This window comes from Mastomys coucha, unplaced genomic scaffold (assembly GCF_008632895.1).
Source record: "Mastomys coucha isolate ucsf_1 unplaced genomic scaffold, UCSF_Mcou_1 pScaffold22, whole genome shotgun sequence".
Lineage (NCBI taxonomy): Eukaryota > Metazoa > Chordata > Mammalia > Rodentia > Muridae > Mastomys > Mastomys coucha.
In genome coordinates this window covers 132928061-132942091 of record NW_022196905.1, presented here as the reverse complement: position 1 = coordinate 132942091, position 14031 = coordinate 132928061, and the positions used below count along the sequence as shown (strand labels likewise).

General features: G+C 47.7%; 1 pseudogene; it reads right to left on the bottom strand.

Annotated features, from left to right (window-relative positions):
- Positions 1 to 12953: 12953 nt before the first annotated feature.
- Positions 12954 to 13716, bottom strand: LOC116070970 (annotated as a pseudogene).
- Positions 13717 to 14031: the final 315 nt, after the last annotated feature.

The following is a 14031-nucleotide window of genomic DNA, read 5'->3' as shown; positions in this document are numbered from 1 at the left end:
GTAAGCCCCCTTCATATCTATATACACACACACAACACACACGCACACATACGCACACACACACACACATATGCACATGCACATGCACATGCACACACACACACACATGCACATGCACACGCACACACACACACACATCTGTATATCTATATCTATATATATCCTTGACCAGTATACTATAGTACTGAGTACCAGTTAGATAGGATAAGGATCACCTTGAAGATAAACCTGTGGACATGTTTATGAAGAAGTTTCTAGATTGAATTAATTGAGGTGGGTGAGATCTCTCTAGAAATAAAGCAGCATCCCTGGGGTCCAGTAATGCCCCAAGACCTTGTTGCTTAGGACAGGAGAAGTAGGTTCCTTGGTAGCCAGTAAGGTGAAGCAAAGGGCAACTGAGCTATGCTCATCCCAGAGATGAAAGAGTGATGGCAGTTCATGGTGGACACATAATGGGTATCCAGTCCTACTATGGAGAACAGACATGGCCTCCGGTTCCAGGGAGTCAGTTCCAGGTGTTTGGTCTAAGCTATGGGTCACAGAGACACAGGTTAGCTGTTCTTAAGGCTCCCTGCAAATGGCCATCTGAAGAAGAGGCATGAGTCCCATTTCTGTTGTCCACAGATTGAATAGGTTTGAGTGAAGGCAGGTTTACTGGGCTGGGGACATAGGTCATTTGGTTGGGTGCTTGCCTAACATACACAAAGCCCTGGCTTCCGTCCTCAGCATAACACAAATCAAGTGTGGGGATTTATGCCAACATTCAGGAAGTGGGTACAGGAAAATCAGCAGTTCAAGGTCATTCTTCCATATATAGAGAGTTTGAGGATCACCTGAATTACAGGAGACCCTGTCTCAAAAACAAATGCATGCATGCATGAATAAATGAGTCAATAAATAGGTTTATTTTCGTCCTGGCTTTGTTTCAAGATTAAGAGTGGTATTTTCTGGTGTCATTATGGAGTATCCAGATGGTGCCCATGGTCGAATGGTGCAGAACACCCTGTATGAATATGTGTGTGCATACACAGATAGGTATGCCTTCTGTCTCTCTCGGTTCCTATAAAGCTGGGAGGATTCATGCCTGAGGCTCCGCCCAATAACAACATCAAATCCTACTCTATTCTCAAGGTCCCATTTCTAACCTCTAGAATGGGATGAAACCGGCTTCCAGTGGTGTCTCACAGCTGGGGGTTAATTTCACCACAGGAAGTCTGAGGAAAAAAACTCCTAGCCTTAGTGGATAGTCACTTTGCTGGCCAATAATGCTGAGTTCTGCCCATCCCTCCTACTCCTTTTCACTGCACCATTTGAAGTTTTGAAACACACACACAAAAGCAAACAAACAGAGCAAAAAGGGACACAAACCAGGCCCACCGCACAGGAAGTTCAAAACTGCTGAGTAATCTCGGAGACCACAGGGGTGTTTCCAGGGAGCTGAGCAGATGGCCGTGGGTGGCTGGGTGGCCAGGGAACAACACTTCCTGCCTGCTCCACAGAGGCACCAGGTCACCTGGGGACACTGGGTGTGTCTCTCCTGGACCAGTTCAGTCTTGAATCCATGCTTGTCCAGGATCCCAGGACTTGTAGAGTAAAGAGGGGCAGAAAGGAGTTGGTTGTGGTTGGAAGTAACCATGACCCTCCAACAAGGGACCCTATTTAAGAAGGAGGGTGCCTGCCACCTTATGGAATCCACACAGTTCAAGCCATACTGGAAGGCAGCTAAGGCCTTGAGTACACTGTCTCCTGTGACGGACAGCCCAGGAGACCAAGCAGCTGTTGCCTCTGCCTGGCAGAGCTGTTACTTTCTTGGCTATCACTGGGTAGGATTTTGTGTCTTTCAGTAATGCACATGCCATTGAGACAGAGACAAATGCAAGCCTAGATCTAGCAACAGCCCAGGAATGAACTCCCTCCTCCCCATCATCCCCCCCCACCCCTCATCATCCCCCCAGCCCCAACCCCCACCCCCGCAGGAAAAGCTGAGCCTTTGTTTGGAGACAGTCACACTCTCACACCCTCCTGAGGAAAGAATGATGGCCCCAGACTAGGTGGAGACCCAGCAGGACGTGGGTGACCTCTGTCAGGGTTTAAAGGTTCACCACTGCATTGCAATGGACCACACAGTCACAAGCTGTCTTGGAGAATAGAAAGGAGAGTTGTTGCTTCTTAGACATGAACACAGCATGAGGCTGTCATGGGACAAGGAGATACCACTGTGAGACTCATCAGGGACATCAGTGAAATAACACAGGCCACAATAATCTCATGGGCTCCTCCAGTTTATGAGAGTATTGACGTCAATTAGTAGAGATGGATTGAGTCAATGATGTGGAATCAAGACATTGTGCAGAAATCACTTCCCTCTTACTGAATCCCAAATAGTTTTGATTGGAAAACAACATAAAGAAGAGACAGCACTGGAAAGTGGCCAAGGCAACTTTTATAAAGGAAAACGTTTAATTGGTGCTGGAGGAGCCAAGCATTCTACACCTTGATTCAAAGGCAGCCAGGAGGGGACACTGGGCAGAGCTAGAGTGTAGAGATGCCAAAGTCCACTCCCACAGTGACACTTCCTCCAACAAGGCCACACCTCCTAATAGTGCCACTCCCCATGGGCCAAGCATTCAAACACATGAGTCTATAGGAGGTGGGAGTTCATATCTGTTTAAACCACCACAAAGACTAAGAGTCAGGCTGATGGTACACACCTCAGCACTCTAGAGGTAGGGGCAGGAGGATCAGGAGCTCAAAGCCATTCTTGGCTACTGTGGTGGTTTGAATATGCTTGGTCCATGAAGTGACACTATTAGGAAGTATGGCCTTGTTGGAATAGGTGTGGCCTTGTTGGAGGAAGTGTGTCATTGTGGGTATAGGCTTTAAAACCCTTTTCCTAGCTGTCTGGAAGCCAGTCATCTCCTAGTGGCCTTCAGATGAAGATGTAGAATTCTCAGCTCCTCTTGCATCATGCCTTCTTGGATGTAACTTCTGGCCTCCACATGTGCACATACAGATGAGCACATCTGCACATGTGCATGGATAAACACACACACACACACACACACACACACACACACACACACAAAACCTCAAAAAGGCTAGAAAGATTTAATAAGCTAATGTTCTATACTGACATTTTCAGAAAACTACATGAGAAAACAGAAAAATAAATTTAGTTGATATTGACATTATAAGTTAAGGTAAAAAAACAAAAGAGAAGGGAAGTTACAATTATTTAACACACTAGTATATCCCATCTATGTAAGAATTTCTTGGAAATAATTATTTCCATTTCTACTGAACATTGGACAAAATGCACAAAAAGCAAAAAAAAATTGTCATTAAAACATGGAAAATCTCCAGTAGTGTTTACTGACTAAAGCAAATATAAAGAAACTACAGTTTTAATATTTTTTTGAGAGTCTCTTACATCCCAAGCTGGCTTTGAAATCACTATGGAGTCAACTTGACCTTCTGATCCTACTGCCTCCATCTCCAGAGTGCTGGGCTTCCAGGCATGTGTCACCACACCTGTTTTACATGGAGCTGGGAATGGAACCCAGGGCTTCATGTATACTAGGCGAACTCTCTGACCACTGAGCCACATTCCCAGCCCTTACGACCTTTTGAAAGAGTGAGGGCAGCGGTGATGGTGAGGTGTCTTCTCATGCTCTGGGCAGTGGTGGGACATGTACCAGCCTTCAGGCACTCATGGACCAGGTTGTGATGCTCCATGTCTACTGCCCCCTTGTCTAGAAATTCAGAGCCAACCCTGCTGTATGGGGCTGACAAAGGCAAGAATCTGAACAGCTGTGGGAAGAGTCACAGAGACGGGTGTTGGAGCTGAGGGGACCACATAGCAGCGTGGAGCATCCACAAGGATGAGCAGCCATAAGGACTGTGTGGTAAGAGTGAGTGAGAGTCTCTACAGAGTGAACAGGGTGTCAAAGAACCAGTGTGATGAATCTCTGGAGAGGGCTGGAAGTTTATCAATTGAGTTGATAAAGCACTTGCTGTACAAGTGTGAAGACTCGGAGCTCAGATCCCCAGACCCACAAAAATGCTGAATGGCATGGAATCTCATAGTAATTTAAGTGCTGGAAGGCAGAAGTAGAGACTTCTGGGAACAAGCTGACTACTGCCACAGCGAGCTCTGGATTGCTTGAGAAACCCTGCAACGAATAAGGTAAAGAACAGCAGCTTTGTGCTTCCATGTTCACACATACACATGTTTATGTGCATCGACACATATGGGAACATATCTACATGCATGTACACAGAACACACGCATGCTTAAAGAATGATGGTAAGGTCAGATGACACACAAGCCAGTATGAGAGGGACCCATAGCCAGCCACATCAGAACAATCCAAACACCAAATGAAAGGCAAGAGAGAGCTGAGTGGGACAGCAGTCTTGCTAACAGAGAAATGTCTCAGCTTGAAGTACAAGAGAATATTTATATACTACCAGAGAAGCCTACCTCTTGACATTGAATGCAAAGGAGGCAATGGGAGGAATGGTAGACATCACTATAGCTGTGGCCAATGGAGTGCAACATCATCAGAGGCAAGACCCTCTGATTGTGTGGTACCTGACGGAGCATGGGGAGGATGCAGGGGTGCTTCTGCAATGCTCCTGGCAATGACATCAATGAGGACTCATCAGGTCCACATGGATGAAGGTTATGTCAAGGAGCTGGCTAGTCCACCATGTCCAGATCTCAAGAGACAAGAAAAGGTCATGAACCATGCCTAATCAGGGAAAGATGAGTGGGAAGGGAGAGTGAGAAGGAGAGGGAGAGGGAAGAGAAGGAGATGGAGACAGAGACAGAGATTCAGAGAGATAGAGAGAAGGAGTGGGGGAGAGGGGCCAGGCTTGGGGCTGTGAAATGGCTCCATGGGAAAGGACACTTGTTGCTCAATCACAAAGGCTGGAGTTCCAATCCCCAACCCCTATGTAGAAGGCTAAGTGAGTTTATAGTGCCTGTAGCCTCAGATCTGTGAGGGCAGAGATGAGAGGATGCATCATGGGACTTGCTGGCCATCAGTCTTACTCCAGGCTCAGGACTTGAATGTAGAAGTGTAAGTCAAATAAATGTTTTCTTCTTCAAGTTTCTTTTGGTCATGGTGTGTAATCTTAACAACAGAAAACAGAATATAATGGTGTGTTCTAGTTTGTGAAAAATAAGTACTGACTGAAGTGTCTGCCAGTCATGAACCTGGTATCCATAGCTGTTGAAGCCAGGAATGGTGGTACAGCTTGTCATCAGAGCATTTGGGAGTTTGAGGCAGGAGGATTTAGAGTTCAAGGTCATTCTTAGCTATTGAATGAGTTTGAGTCTGAACTATATAGTGAGTTTTTTTGCCTCAAAAATCGAAGTCAATATACATATAAACCAAAACCAAATTGATTGGCACTGTCAGAAAGAAAAAAAAAATCCCTGCTTCCTTGGTACTTGCAACTTTTCTGTAGCTTGAAGATTCTCATTCTCTCTGTCTCTGTCTCTGTCTCTGTCTCTGTCTCTGTCTCTCTCTCTCTCTCTCCCTCTTTCTCTCTCATACACATACACACATATCACAATGCATATATGCAGACACATGTATGCCTACATTCTATGCAGCCTAGGACCCTTGCTCTAGTTTGTTTCCATTGCTGTGATAAAACACTCTGACCAAAAACAAGTTTGGGGAAAGGGTTTATTTCATCGTCAACTCCCAGGTTACTACAGTCCTTCAGCTGAAATAAATCAGAACAGGGGCTCAGCGCAGAAATCTGAAGACAGGCCCACTTGCTGTTCTGCAGTGTCTGATCTCTGACCAGGGGACTTCCTTACAGCCAAGGAAGCACAGCAGGAATCCTGGAGGATGCTGCTTGCTAGCTGGGTCTCTGGCTCGCTCACTCCCTCACTCAAGTTTAATTAGCTTTCTTGTACAGCAGAGGTCCACCTGCCTAGGGACAGTGCCTCCCCCAGTGGGCTGGATCCTCCATTATCAGTTAATAATCAGAACAATGCCCCACAGTGTCCACAGGTCAATCTGATCTAGGCAATCCCTTAATAGAGGCTTTCCTCTCAGAAGACTCTAGGCTACATCAAAATTGCAATGAAAGCTAACTAGGACAGAATGGTGCCGCCTACGCTCAGGGCGGGTCTTAATTACCTAATCTAGAAACTCCCTTACAGACAAAGGTTTGTCTCCTAGGTGAATTTAGATGCTGCCAAGTTGACGCTTAATATTAACCAACAAAGAGAAGCATGTGGGGGTGGGGGTGGGGGAGAGGGAAGAAGAGGGTGGGGGAGAGAAAGAGAGAATGAGAGAGAGAGAAAATGAGAGAGAGTAAGGAGCCCTCACAGGTCTCACAGCCCTTCTCTGCCACTCGTGATGGACCAGTTTGGGATGAGTCAATGTCCTGCAGTGTTTTGAATCCCATAGTCACCCAAGCTGCACAGACTCTGGGGGTATGGACAGCACTCTGGTGTGACTCCCTCAGGGCCACAAGGGCCACTTCCGTGGTAGGTCCCAATATTCCACATCTACACATTCCTAGAGTGCTGAGAGACACAGTCACCTTACTTTACAGGACCGTGGGAGTAACCCAGTCATCCGTGTGGGAGGAGGGATTCTCCAGGCCTCCACGTGCCTGGCTGTAGTTGCTGTCTGGGAAGGAAACTAGAACCTACATGTGAGTGACAGAGGATATGTGGTGGGGTATCACCAGGGCTACCCCCTGTCTACACTGCTCAGAAGCTGAGGATGGAGAGCCTAGTGACCCACCATGAGGATATGAGTTGATCGTCTGGCAACTCATTGAGGGGCCTTGGACTCTCTGGTGATGTCCACTCCCTCTTCCTTTATGAATACCCAGGGTTAAAGCCATCTCCTTTCTTAGAGAAGCAGCAGGGCCTGCAGGGGAAGCAGCCATGAGTTGGCTGAAGACATCTGTCGGCCCTTTGTGGATGCTTAGCTGGCCTCACACAGGGATACTGAGAGCATGGCTCAGAGATGGCTGCTTCCCTCAGGCCCTCCTGGCTGGTCCCCACGCTCCCCTTCAGCTTCTTGTCTTAACCTTCGTTGATCTTCCAGTGAACTTACTAGAAGGATGGTGCATGTGAAGCCTTCGTCGCTTCCTGACAGCCTCACGAGACTGATGGCTGGCGACACCGTCTGTGGCAGGCCGTGTTGGACACCAGCTCCTTTACTGTTGGAGCCCTTGCTGAGGTGGTGTGGGGTGGGGGTGGGGTGGGGTTGGAGGTGGGGATGAAGTGGGACAAATGAGACTGGCACTTTGCTGCCAAGTCAGCAGAAGTCCTGGGTGCCTAGGTGCATGTTTGCCCTACATTGTCTTCGTTTTGTCCACCAGTGTGGTGTTTTATTGAATATTTAGTTTTATTTGTTTATTTACTACTTGACTTTGTGTGTGTGTGTGTGTGTGTGTGTGTGTGTGTGTGTGTGTAGCCAGAGGACAACCTCAGCTGTGATTCCTCGTGGCAGCTTATTTATCAGGCTAGGTCAGGCAGGGGTCTGCCTGTCTCTACCTCCCAACCTGGGATTACAGGCCCCATACCACCACTCTCAGCTTTTGACATCGGTGGCAGGGCTTGAACTCATGCCATCTTATGTGGCAAACCCTTTTCTGGCTGAGCCGTCTCCCTAGCTATCACATTTATCTCAGACATCTTTCTAGAGAGCTGGTTCACAACTCTCTGAGGGACCCCTCTCAGGGTAGTGTGCACTCTGAGCCACACACCAGTTACCTTTGGTAACGTCAGAACATTTTTGTTACCATCAAGAGGAACCCAGAACCCTTAGCTTGCCTTTGCTTTGCTCTACACACTGAGTCTTAACACCGGAAGCGGAAGGTGGCTAGCAGTCACCCTGTCAGTGGATGGATGATGGCTGTGTTGGAAGTTCCTCCTCCTTCCCCTCATGGGTGGCCTCACACTGCCTTATTGGGCCCATGCCCAGCTCAGATGCCAGCTTCCACAATTAATTGCTATTTAGGGATAGAAATGTGGGATTACCTGGGAAGATGAAATCAGTCAGTAAACTGATTACCTCGTAAGTACAGGACCTGAGTTCAATTCCCAGCACCCACAGAGAATGCCAGGGATGACTATGTGTGGTTATAACTCCAGCCTCGGGGGACAGAGACAGGAAGATCCAGAAAACTCACTGGCTACCCAGCCTAGCCCAGTGGGTTTGTTTCAGTTAGAGACCTGCTTCAAAGTAATAAGGTAGAAAGTGATAGAGGAAGACACTGCTCTGGCTTCTACATGTGTGGACATAGGGATACTCACATTCATGTACATATACTACCTGTGTATACACACACGTGTACACATACACACACACTTTTAAAAATCAAAGAAGGCCAAGTGATGGTGCACACCTTTAGTCCTAGCACTTGGGAGGCTGAGGCTGGTGGATCTCTGTGAGTTTAGGGCCAGCTAGAGTTACATGGAGAAACCTTGTCTCAAAACCCAAAACAAATTAAAAAAAAAAAAGAATTAAAAAAAAAATATGGGGTTGGGGCTTTCCCAAAGTGGCTCTGGGTTATGTGTCTTGGCCCACAAATTACATGTGGCTTTGTTCTTAGGCTAACGGGAAAGAGGGAAATTCCAGGCCCACAGTGGTTGCTGCTAGCATGGTAATCCTTGGGTAGTAAAGCTACTACACATAAATACACAGGCAGAAAAGGAAATAAGTCATAGTCAGTCAGATGGCTTCTTCAGTGCTGAGGGCAGATTGACCACTGACATCCTCAACACAGAAGTCTGTGCACCTACCTTTGTCATGGACGGCAGCCCAGGATCCTCAGGTATCAGCAAAATCCACCCGAGGCCTTAGGTCAGCCACGTGTACTCATGAACTCCAATAAGGCTCCACTTACCGTCAAGGAGACCCTGCCCTGACTGGCTTGATTAGGAGGACTGGAAGATGGAGATGGTTATAAATAAAAAGTCTAGTTAATGACCGCCTCCCGCCAAACACTCTGAAGTCATTTCCCTTAGTTTTTCTTGTTTGTATCAAAAGCCCAGTGCAAGCTACTTGGGAAAAAAGTGTGTCTGAGACTGATTTCTAGCGCAGCTTTGGCAGCGAGCAGCGGTAGCCACTGTGCAGGTTTCTCAGGGTGTGTGTTGTGTGTATGTGTGTGGGTGTGCATGCAAGCACATGTATGTGCAGTGTTAATAGCAACTGGGCTGCCATGAGACCATTCACCTGGCTTCTTGGCCAACAGTCCTCCACTCAAAGCAGCTAAGCACTAGGGTGTCTGTGACAACTGTCAGAGGGTTAAATTGTCCTGGTTCCCCCCCCCCCCAATAAATCATATTTTATTTCAAGCAGTGGTTCTCAACCTGTGGGTCTCAATCACTGGAAAACACATACTTCTGATGTCATTAGGAACCCCAAACCATGAATTTATTTTTGTTGCTACTTCATAACTGTAATTTTGCTACTGAGCAGTGTCTCCCTCAGTTTCTGGGACCACCGGAAATACGTGTTTTCTGATGGTTACCACCCTCGGGTTGAGGATGCCTGACTTAAAGGAAAAATATTCATAAAATTGAGTGCTTACAATAAAGGTCCGCTGTTAACCCTAACAGTGCTTCACTCCTGTTTCTATGCCCCAGGAAGCTGTGGGCCTGTCTGGTCACTCTTAGCCTTTGCCAAGAATAATCAGTCCTGTAGTGGATTTAATACAAAAGGTGCCTTTTGTCCAGAGAACAGGGAGGACAATGGAAGACTACTTTGCTCCGATGATGAAGAGACAATACAATACTCTCTGGAGAAGTCAAAAACCTGCTTTCAGCCTGCCTCGTGTTTCAGTTACAGGGTCCTCCAGAGAAGCAATTGTGCTTGTTTAGGATTTTCCTTAGCAACAGGGGTACCAGGAAGTGGGCACATGGGACAGGTGGCTGAATGGACCATCTTCAGGAGCTTTGAGGAGGCAGAGTGGACAGGGCAATTGAGGAGCACTTACCTCTGGAGTGGTTTCAGTTTGTGTTTAGAAAGGTGTTAAAGTAGTGGGAATGCAGGAGTTCCCCATAGATGCAGCAGTGCTGTGTCCCCGGCAGTCTCTGCAGAGACAGTAGACTGTGAACACAGAGAAGTCCAGGCATAAAGCGGCACGTCCTCTGCAAACAGTTGTCCTCAGTTGCGTTTGTGCTGAAAGGTGCGTGCAAGGTCATTATCCAGGGCTTTATAAGCCATACCTTGGCTGAGCCCCAAGGTATGCTTATGGCTTTGAAGAAAGACAACATTGCACGTGAGGGACAGATGGCTTCTTATAAATCCTTGCATGATTATTGATGGAGATGTCTGGGAGGCCCTGTGGGTGGTTGATTTGTAAGGAAGCGACCCTGCCCACCAGTTCTCCTGTGGCTGTCTCTGGGGGCCCTGTTGTGCCTCTGGTTCTCTCAGCTCTTTCGGTTCAAGCCAGCCTGGTCCTCCATATACTTGATGTGCAATTCCCCTCCCCCTGCTAATGCATAGATCCTCTTTGCTCTGTAAATGTCTGTGAGGAGTTCCTGGGCTGCTCTTACCATCCCTTAGGTTCCCCTGTCTCTGTCTGTCTGTCTGTCTGTCTCTTTCTCTCTGCAGTGTGTACATGTAGAGGCCATAGGTTCATGTGACTTATCTCTTTCTGTTATATTCTACCTTACATTTAGAGATAGAATCACTGAACTTAGAGTTTACTGTTTAGTTGAGACTATCTAGCCAGTGAGCCCCAGGGATCCTTCTATCTCTTCCTCACTTTTCCCAACCCTGTGGTTACAGACACATGATGCCATGCCAGGGTGGGAGATCTGAACCCAGGCCTTGCAAGAGTGTACACACACACTCACACACACACACACACACACACACACACACACACACACTAAAATCACCTATTTCTTTTTTACTATGAATTATTGTAAGAGGAAAAGGGTACAAATCAGTGTGGATTATACAGATGACAATGAAGAATCAGGGGAGGGAGGGGTGATTTTGCCCCCGTGGAATCTACCTTGTGTTTACCCCACTAGGGGTGCCCTCAGTGACCCCAGAGGACACAGAAAAATCTTTTCTTGCTGTTTTACGGGCAGCTGAGCCTCAAGGTATGGCTGAGAGGATAGAAATGTAGTTCTGGTGTAACCCAGGACTGGGTAGGGAAGGGCTGGGTTTCCCATAGGGGTGCTAGGTACTCAGGTATGCAAGCCATCCCCCTCCCCACCCCAGTGCCCAGGAGGCCTGATGAGCGGCCAGTGCCCAGGTGTAATAGCAGCTTCGTGATTTTACCCTCGGCTCTCTCCTTTCCTTCCCTCTCTGCCTTTCATCTTCCTCCTGTTCCTCTTCCTCTTTTCCTTTTCTGGGAGACAGGTTCACAGGTGAGCCCTGTGGCTTTTCTAGGCTCTTTGTTGTACTGTTGTCTATCCTGTGGAAGACAGACATTTGTTTCTCCACTTCTCTGCTAGGAAGCCACAGACTGTCAGAGCCACATGCTTTTCTCAGCGGTGACTCAAAGGATGTGAGGGTCACAGCCAGGGCAGTTCTAAAATGAGACAGGCAATTGTTGGTTTTACTTCCCTGGGAAGGTTTTGAAAGATCCTGCCACCACACTCCCCGACAGAAAACAACCAAGAAACCTATGCACATTGCAGAACAGAGCTGCTGGGGTGCTGGGGAACAGAGAGCTACGGGCCGGGGCCTTGGGGGTGGGAGCAGCTGCAAAAGGTAAATTCTGGGACTTTGTGGCATTTTTTTTTTTTAACATAGGGACTGGACTGGGTACATCTTGAGCCTTGTGGCAAGAGACAAACACTTCTGGAGAAAGCATAGACCTTTGGCTTGAAGAACAGGAGCCAGAAACAGGAAGTTGTGGTCACCAGTGTGGGTGCTTCCAAAGAAGGAAGGAGAAAAGAGAACTTTCAGACTCTCCATCCTCCCTTCTTACACACAGGGATGAGCGAGCACGTGAGTGGGAGCACGTGAGTACATGAGTGTGCGCGAGAGCATGCGTGCGCGTGTTCCCCCCCCCACACACGGGGGGGGGGAGAGGGAGAGTAGTGGGAGAGGGAAAGGGAGAGGGAGAGGGAGAGAGAGAGAGGCACAGGCACACGCATACAAGCAGGTGCACACAGTTTCTTGGTACTTACAGAGACACATGGACAAACAGAGCTGCATATACCAACACACAGAGACACAGTCATATATGTTCTTTCTCACACACATAGGCAAATGTAAAGACACATGTTTACACACACACACACACACAGGTACATACAGATTCTTAGAGACAGACACATAGAGACACAGACATGCACACTTGATTTAATACTGGCAGCAACAGGCTAGATGAACTTGCCATTGAGAGTGAGGAAAGCCACGATTTCAGACCCTCCTTCAGCTGTGCCTCAGGTCTGAGGAAGGCTAACTGAGCCCCGTCTGTCTCTCAGCTTCACAGAGGGCTGTAAAGGAATCTCTTCTACCTGCAGATCCCACGGTAACTGCTCTCACCAGTTAGTCTGGGGCTTGCTAGGCATTTCTTCTTCCAGAGGAAAGAGTTAATTTTTTTTTTTTGGCTTATAGTTCCACATCTTACTCCATCCTTGAAGTTTCCTTGAGGAAACTCACACAGGGCAGGAACTTGGAGGCAAGATGCAGAGGCCTTGGAAGGGTGCTGCTTACTGGCTTGCTCATCATGGCATTTTTATCCTGATTTCTAATAGAACCCAGGACCAGGATAGAAACTAGGATGGTCTGGGCTCCTCCTCCATCCATCATGAATTAAGAAAATGCCCTACAGGCCTGCCTATAGCCAGATCTTTTCTTTTTTCTTTCTTTCTTTCTTTCTTTCTTTCTTTCTTTCTTTCTTTCTTTCTTTCTTTCTCTCTCTCTCTCTTTCTTTCTTTCTTTCTTTTTTTTTTAAACAGACTTAATTCATTTATTTTTGTCATATAAAAACCCTTATGTGGTAGCCACAGCTAGAGCCTGGGTCCTCTGAACAGAGACTCTGGTGTGGGTTTTCACAAGATGATCAGTGAATTCCTGGTAAGGAGACTTGGTGAACACAATCTCTTTCCAGAGGTCGGGGGTCAGGTAGCTGTAGGTCTTGGAGATGGCATCAAAGGTGGCCTTGGAAAAGTTGCCCAGGGTGGCAGTGCTAAAGTGGCTCTGCCTCTGGCTAAAGTGTAGCAGTCATCTATACCGGCCATCATCAGGAGCTTCTTGGGCACAGGAGCAGAGACAATGCCAGTGCCTCTGGGGGCAGGGATGAGACCCACCAGCAAGACCCACAGCGGCCTGTCACCTTGCATGGAACAGTGTGGGGCTTGCCAATCTTGTCCCCCCAGTAGCCTCTCTACACAGAGACGATGGAAAGCTTGGCCAAGATGATGGCCCCTCGGATGGCAGTGGCAACCTCCTTGGAGCACTTAACACCAAGACCAACCTGACCATTGTAGTCCACAATAGTGACGAATGCCTTGAACCTGGTCCACTGGCCAGCCCGAGTCTGCTTCTGCACTGGCATGATTTTCAGAACCTCGTCCTTAATAAGCAGGGAGAACAGGTAGATCTCCTCCAAAGACTTTATCTTCATGTCCTCAACCAGGTGGCCCAGCTTGGTGATGGGGATCCACTCCTTGTCTTCAGCTTTACCTCCACGAGCCCCATGGCCTCCTAATCATGGGCCCTCAGGTCCTCCCGCTGCACCAGCGTCATCCACCATTTGGTGTTTTCCCAGAGAAGAAGAAGCTATAGCCAGATCTTATGGAGGAACTCTAGCTTGAGTCAAGTTTCATGGAACTAGAAGCCAGCACAGGAAGCTTCTAGAGCTAGCTCACTTGCATCCTAGAGGCCTTGAAGACAGGAACAGAGAGCAACCTCAGCAATCCACACTGCCTGGATTAGTCAGGGTTCTCTAGAGTCACAGGACTTATCGTAGTCTCTATATAGTAAAGAAATTTATTGATGACTTACAGTTTGTAGTCCAACTCCTAACAGTGGTCAGCAGCAGCTGTGAATGGAAGTCCAAGGATCGAGC